The sequence below is a fragment of the Strigops habroptila genome, chromosome 9 (assembly GCF_004027225.2).
Source record: "Strigops habroptila isolate Jane chromosome 9, bStrHab1.2.pri, whole genome shotgun sequence".
Classification (NCBI taxonomy): Eukaryota; Metazoa; Chordata; class Aves; order Psittaciformes; family Psittacidae; genus Strigops; species Strigops habroptila.
The window spans coordinates 42845921-42852938 of NC_044285.2; the positions used below are offsets into that span (position 1 = coordinate 42845921).

At 59.3% G+C, this 7018-nt stretch overlaps 1 long non-coding RNA gene across 1 annotated transcript; it reads left to right on the forward strand.

The window, feature by feature from the left end:
• The first annotated feature begins 695 nt into the window (after positions 1-695).
• LOC115612611 lies at positions 696-5739 on the forward strand. Its single transcript, XR_003993095.2, has 2 exons — positions 696-764; positions 1396-5739. It is a non-coding gene; the product is annotated as an uncharacterized LOC115612611 (long non-coding RNA).
• The last annotated feature ends 1279 nt before the right edge of the window (positions 5740-7018 follow it).

The window sequence follows — 7018 nt, forward strand, 5'->3', positions numbered from 1 at the left end:
ACCTTATTGTTATTATTAGTAGTAGTATATTCCATTGTACCTTATCTCTTAGTAGTATTTTGTTGTACTTCAGTTATTAAATGCTTCTTCTCCCAACTCTTTGTGTTTCCCACTCTTCCATTCTCCTCCCTTCCCGCCAGCAGAACCTGGAAGAGGCCGTGCCTTCCTACCTTTCTGCCTACATAACCTAACAACATCCTTGCACTGCTCATGGGGTCCCTGTCCCTTCTTCCACAGGTGACAAGAGTCTCTTTCCCCCCAGTTCCAGCACTATCTCCCTGTTCAGCCAGGCTGGTCCCTTCCCCACAGGGTTGGTGTTGGGCACATGGGGATCTGCTCCTTGGGGATGTCACTCCTAAAGAGTGTCCATCCTCCCTGGAGCCCTTTGTGCTTCAGTGATGTACTGCACATTGAGTTCAGCAAAGCTTCCCTCACGGGGAGCTGCGGCCTGCGGCGGGTCCAGCCCCTGGGGATGCGGCACCAGGTGAAGCCGGGGCCGGGTCTCAGGAGGTGCCGCGGTGTGACCAGCTCCTCCGCAGCGCCCCGGGCACCGGCTCCTGCTGGCCCCGAGGAGAGGCGCCAGCCCGGGCCCCGCAGGGAAGGCTCTGGAGCCCCTCCACGGCGCCCCCCCCGGCCCTGCGGCAAACTACAGCTCCCGGCGTGCCCCGCGCGGGGGGGCCGCGCGCTGATTGGCTGCGGCGGAGGATGGCGCGGGGCTAAACGGCAGGCGCCGCACGCGGCGGCGGCGGCGGCGCGGGAGCGAGGTGATGGCATGGGCGGGCCGGTAACCGGTGCCCGAGCCCCGTGAGGGGCTGGAGCGGGGCTGGGGGGGCTCGGAGCTTGGTGGGGAGCTGGAGCGGGGCTGGAGGCCTCTGAGGGGCGGGGGGGGCCGGAGCCCCGTGAGGGGCTGGAGCGGGGCTGGGGGGTCTGCGGGTGAGGCTGGAGCGGGGCTGGGGCTCCCCGGGGTGCTGGGGAATGCGGGGGGTGGGTGTGAGCACTGGGCAGTGGGGCTGGGAGGTGCCTGGGAGAATGGGGTGCTGGGAACCCGGCACATGGCGGGCTGGGAGCTGGGGAGATCCAGCACCTTTCCCTGCCCGCCCCGGCTGCACAACCCTGGGGATGGAGCAGGGCTGTTGTGGGGGGCTGTGGGGGCTGTTTCCCCCCAGCAGGGGGGAGGTGCTGCTGGGGCAGCTGATCCTCAGCACCCAGGAGGGGGCAGAGGGGGTGGGTGACTCTGAGCCGTGTTTTGGCTCCTGGAGTGACTCCTCCAGTAGCTGGCACAGCAGAAGTGTTGGGTCTGGCTCCCTGCACCCCTCCTCGGGCTGGCTGGAGTGGGAGCTGGGGGTCAGGGCTGAGCAGGGACAATGCCAAAATAACTGTCTCATCTGCCTGCAGAGTTGAGAGCCAGCAAGGAGCAGCAAGGCTGGGTGAAGATCCCAGGAAGGGCAAACTGGAGGGCAGGAAGCTGCAGGAGCCCATCTCTGAGCCCTTGAGAAGAGGGTTTCCTGGAGGGCCCTGCGCTGGCGTTTGTGGCCATGGTGAGAGGCTGGAGAAGGTGGATGCTCTCACTGCCTCGCCAGAGCTGAAGCCTGAGAGGAGGAGGAAGATGCTGGCCTTCCTCAGCCATGCCGTAGCCTGCCTCTGCTCCGACCTGGCCCTCTCGACTCTCTGCCTGTCCTGGCTCCTCTCCTGCACCCTTGGCCAGCGGTCAGCACAGCCAAAGGGCCGGGTGTGGTCTGTTCCATGGTGCCACGCCGCACCACTGTGGCCACCCGCTTTGCTGCTGTGCTGTGAGACGAGCTGTGGGCCGGCTCCATCCACCAGGACCTGCCTGTGCTGGAGCAGCTGGACTCTCTGGTGACCACTGGCTACACCACTTTGGCCTTTCAGAGCCTGGCCAGCCCCCGGCTGGTGGAGGAGCTGGCGACTGGGTTGATGTTCTGAGTGGCCTACAGACCCCACTGCCCTGCCTGGACTTCTCCAGGGCCAGTGGCTGCTCTCCGAAGCCACGGCCACCTTTTGCCCAGCCCCTGCAGACTGCCCTGTTGATGGGGCGCCCCCAGCCAAGAGGAGCTGGTTTGCATGTCGCAGTCCTGCTGCTTTATTGGGGGCTGGTAGGGAAAACCCTTCTGAGCACATATGCTTGGTGTAGGTCTGCTCGGGAAGGCCACCGCAGCAGGCAGTGGAAGAACTCAGGGTCGTAGCAGGAGCTGAGGAGGACGGCAGCAGCCAGAGAGAAGCCGACAGCCAGCTCCATGCTAACCAAGAGCCCTGTGGGGCAGAAGAGCGATGCAAGGCGGGACAGGGTGGATGCTGCCAGCCCCATGTCTCCTCTGGGCTGAAGGAGCCGTTCAGGGAGCCCCATGGGCTGCCCCCCAGCTGTTTCTCATTGCTCCCTCAGGCAGGATGGGACACAGGACCTCTCAACCCTGGGGAGCCCTGAGGCTGGTCCCTGCGCAGCTGCAGAGCCCAGCGCCGGGCAGCAGCGCACACCAGCAGCCTGGGCTTGTGAGCCCGGCCAGATGGAGCAGGCGCCCGGCATATCCACCCGCTGCCTGGAGCGGGGCACAGGGCACCCCATGGGGAGACTCGCTGCAGGCAGGAACAGCAGCCACGTCTCCTGGCCAGCACGTGCCTCTCCTGCTCTTGTGCCACAACCTTTTTCAGATTCTGTGGGTGGGATGGGAGCAGAATGGGAAGAGTGGGAAACCCAGAGAGTTGAGAAAAGAGCAGTTTAGTAAGTACAACGGAATGCTACTACTAATAAGTAACGTACGATGGAATATACTAATAACAAGAAAAAACATACAATGGAATACTACTAATAACAATAACTAGAGGCCAATGTAATAATAATATCTAAACTACAACGTACTACTACTGATATACAGCAGAATACTAGTACTACTACTAATATACAGCAGAGTACTAGTACTACTCATATACAGCAGAATACTAGTACTACTGCTAGCAACTAAAGTATGACAAAGTTATTAAATTGTAACTGAAGGACAAGGTAATTCTACTCTAATGAAATACTGCTACTAACAACAATAAGAGCAACAGCACGGTTGAGCTCAGCCCAAGGGTGGCTATTTCCGCTGGCGGCGGTGGATCTTCATGTGGGAGTTCCTGCCCTGGATGGTGTTGAAGAGCCTGGAAGGTAGAAAACATGCAGGGATTTGTAATTCCTGTTGACAATTCCACCATCACCCTCAAGCCAAGCTCCCGAGTTTCTGTTTGGGGGATCTGGGGGGATTTGGGCAGGTCGGTGTTTAAACAAAGCACATGGTTGGGGTGGAAGCTGGTTGTAAAGGCGTAGGAAGGCCAAGGGGGATCCTGAGCTCCACCTCCTGCTCGGGAAGTTTCCGTTTAGTTTCCAGAAGAAGCTAAATCCAGAGTCACCTTGGGCACTCAGGGCAGGGAAATCCACTCCCATCACCGCCGCCGCGGGGCTGCTCCGGAGCCCGGCGCCGGTTCTGCCGCTCTGGTGTTACGTGTTCGGGCGGCAGAACACGGCGCCTCTTCTTGGGGCTGCACAGGGTCTGTAAACCAGAGAGAGTTTATTGCTTTATTCCTTCTTCTTCCTTCTCTTCCCAAAAGGTGGAGAGCTGAAGGGAAAAACGAGCTTAAAATCTCTGGGAAGGGCCCGGGCACATGGGAATGTGTTAGATCCAGCACAAACCCCAACTATCAGCCAGAGCCTGCCCTGGTGAGCTCCTCTGAACGCCAATGAGCCCAAAAATGGTTTAATGGGATGGTGAGGATGGGCACCTCAGCAGAAGATTGGGATGATTTTGGGTGCCGGGAGCGGAGTTGTCCTTTCCTGCCCCAAAGTTGCAAGCGGATAACAACTGAGCACCTTCTCTTCGAGCTCCTCCACCTCCTGCAGCAGCCTCTTGGTCTTCCCTCCTGTTAGCAGAAATCTGCTGCTGCCAAAGCGAATCTTCTTTTTCCAGATGTAATAATATTCGACACATTGGGACACTGACTTAGTTGGAATCTGTTGTGAGCAAACCAGAAGCAATCTGTAAGGGCGATGCAGGAGGCAAACACCGAAGGCACACACATACAACAAATCCATCCAGCGGCTTTACCTGCTTCTGTATCATGTGGAAATTATTCTTGTATTTCCGAAAAGCCCGATGAAAGAGCTGCTGCTCCAGGGGGGTCCATGTGTCTGTGCCTGGGAGGGACCCGCAAGGTGTAAATGAGGAGATGACCGCAGCCACAGAGACATCAGCACAGCTCCTCACTGCCCTATCGACATCTCTGCTCCTTCAGAGAGCAACTGCCCAAGCCCAGAGCCCCACGCTGGAGGTTACCTGCATAATGGTACCCAGCCAGCGGGTGATGTTCTAATGGCTGGGAACCCCCCTGGCGCAGCAGCTCCAGAGCCTCCTGTGGAAGTGAATGGAAAACTCGTTGGTGACAGCGCTCCAGGATGCCCTCGGCCGCGGGAAGGTGTGGGAATGATCCACACGCCGAGGCAGGTCCGTGCTCCACCAGCCCTTAACGCGGCTGCGGCAACAAGAACCGGGCCCTTGAGCCAAGAGAGCAGATTGCAGCGCGTGGAGCAGAGACCTGGCAGCGCCTCCAGCTCGCCCCAGGGACACAGAGGCCGTCCCAGAGCGTTATTAATGACGCCCCAAGAGCTGCTCTTACCAGGACGTCGCCGCGCGCCTCGTGCAGGCAGTGCAGGGCACGCTCTGTGGTGGTCCTGGCGCGCGGCACGTCTCTGGAGGTGGCCATGGCGAGGAGCTCGGTCACTGCAAGCACAACGGGAACAAGGGGAAGTCAAGGTTCTGTCCAAACAAGGGGAGACGGGAGACGGGAGGAAAATCTTGGGGGTCCTTTGGAAGAAAGGCATTAAAGAAACCTCGGTCAGGTGTTTCCGGGTCCCACACCGAGGATGCTTTCTCCTCCTCCTCCTCCCGCTCCAAATGGGATGGATCCCAGAGCTCTGGGATCTCTGCCTGATAGGCCGCACCGATGTTAATGTGCCTGCAGTAAGGAGAAAGAGGAGGTGAGGAAGGCGAGTGGTGAAGAGGTGGCCCCACACAGCCGATGGCACTCGAAGTGACCACATGCCGACCCTCAGAGCTGAAGCAGGGTCGCCAGAGCCTGCTGTTCAGGACCACGTGCAGGCTGGGACAGGAAAAGGGTTCCAGTGCTGGCCCATGTACCCCAGCAACCACGGGCAGCGGCGTGGCTGGGGAGGACATGTCCTTTGGGGTGCGCAATGCAGGGGTTGGGCTTGTGGAGATCCCCCAGGCCAGTGGCTGTGCTGCAGAGGGGACCCTGATGTGGGTTGGCACCCCGTGGCTGGGGATGCCCTGTGGCACCGTGGCTCCCTGCAGAGCATCTCACTTGCTTTCCAGAGGGAGCAGTGGGCAGAGCTGACAGGAGTTGTTCGGCTTGGGGGCCGGGGCTCTGCCTTAGGCAGCGGGATGCCCGTGCCAGTGGTGCAAGGTCCCACAGGGTGTTCAAAGGGGGTGGTGGGAAAGAGCCAAGTCCAATTTGGCCTCTGCTCTGCCTGAGCCCTCTCCCATCCTGCAGGAGACTGTGTGTGTTCCTCATTGTGCTGATGGTGGCCATCTTCCTGGTCCTGCTGAAGAGGGACATCCTTAACTGGGTCCTGCCACCAAAGCTGGCGGCTGCCCTTGGGAGCCGCCGAGCGAGGCCCTGGTTCTTTTGACATCAAACTAGAAGAGAATAAAGAGATCTGTGATTGTAGGACACATGTGTTTCCTTGTCAGTGTTACACAAGAAAAGCCACCATGTCATGATGGCTTTCAACACATGTACACTGGAACCTGAGCCACGGTCACCTTGCAAGAGATACAAGAGGGCTTGCTGTACAAGAGGGCTTGCTGTAAGAAGGCACCAGACTGAAGCAAACAAATCATAGAGTGGTTTGGGTTGAAGGGACCTTAAAGCTCATCCAGTTCCAACCCCTGCCACGGGCAGGGACACCTTCCACTAGAGCAGGTTGCTCCAAGGCCCTGTGTCCAACCTGGCCTTGAACACTGCCAGGGATGGGGCAGCCACAGCTTCTCTGGGAAAAGTCTGTGCCAGCGCCTCAGCACCCTCACAGGGAAGAGCTTCTGCCTCAGAGCTCATCTCAGTCTCCCCTCTGGCAGGTTAAAGCCATTCCCCTTGTCCTGTCCCTACAGGCCCTTGTCCAAAGCCCCTCTCCAGGTTTCCTGGAGCCCCTTTAGGCGCTGGAGCTGCTCTAAGGTCTCCCCTTCAGGAGCCTTCTCTTCTCCAGGCTGCCCCAGCCCAGCTCGCTCAGCCTGGCTCCAGAGCAGAGCTGCTCCAGCCCTCGCAGCAGCTCCGGGGCCTCCTCTGGCCTCGCTCCAGCAGCTCCACGTCCCTCTTGTGTTGGGGGCCCGAGTGTTGAATAGGGTTGGGAAGGGTCCAGATGCCTGTGGCTGGGGGGCACTGGGTGGTTTTTTGAATGGATTAAGAATACAAGGGGTGCTGGGATGGATAGAGATGCCTGGGCTTGGTTGGGTTTTATGGTAGCAGCCAGGCAGCATTTTAGAGGTTCAATGATCATTGAGAGCAATGGAGATGCCTGGGCCTGGGTGGATTTGGGGGTACCAGGCGGGTTTTGAGGAGCTGAGAGGAGCTCAGTGGCACCCAGTGTGCAGCCCCAGGGAGGTGATGGTCTCAGTGGGCAGTGGTGGCCCTGTCACTGTCCTGTCACCGTGGGGCTGGGACACGGGTGCCTGGTGGGCACAAAGCTGGGCTGCTCCCAGAGCATCTGGAGAACCTGGGTGCTGCTGGGCAGGAGCTGGGAGAGTGACACCAGCACCTTGTCCTGTGCCCGTTTTGCTATGGAAGGGCTCCACCGCGGGACAGGAGGGTCTGTGCTCACAGGGCCTGCATGTCCCTCACACCCAGCGCGCATCCACCCTGCCATCGAGGCAGAAGCAGTGAGGCAGCAGCTCCGCATCGAATGAGTGTTCCGCAAGGCCAAGAAGGCGCAAGAAGATGCTGCAGCATTGGGTAG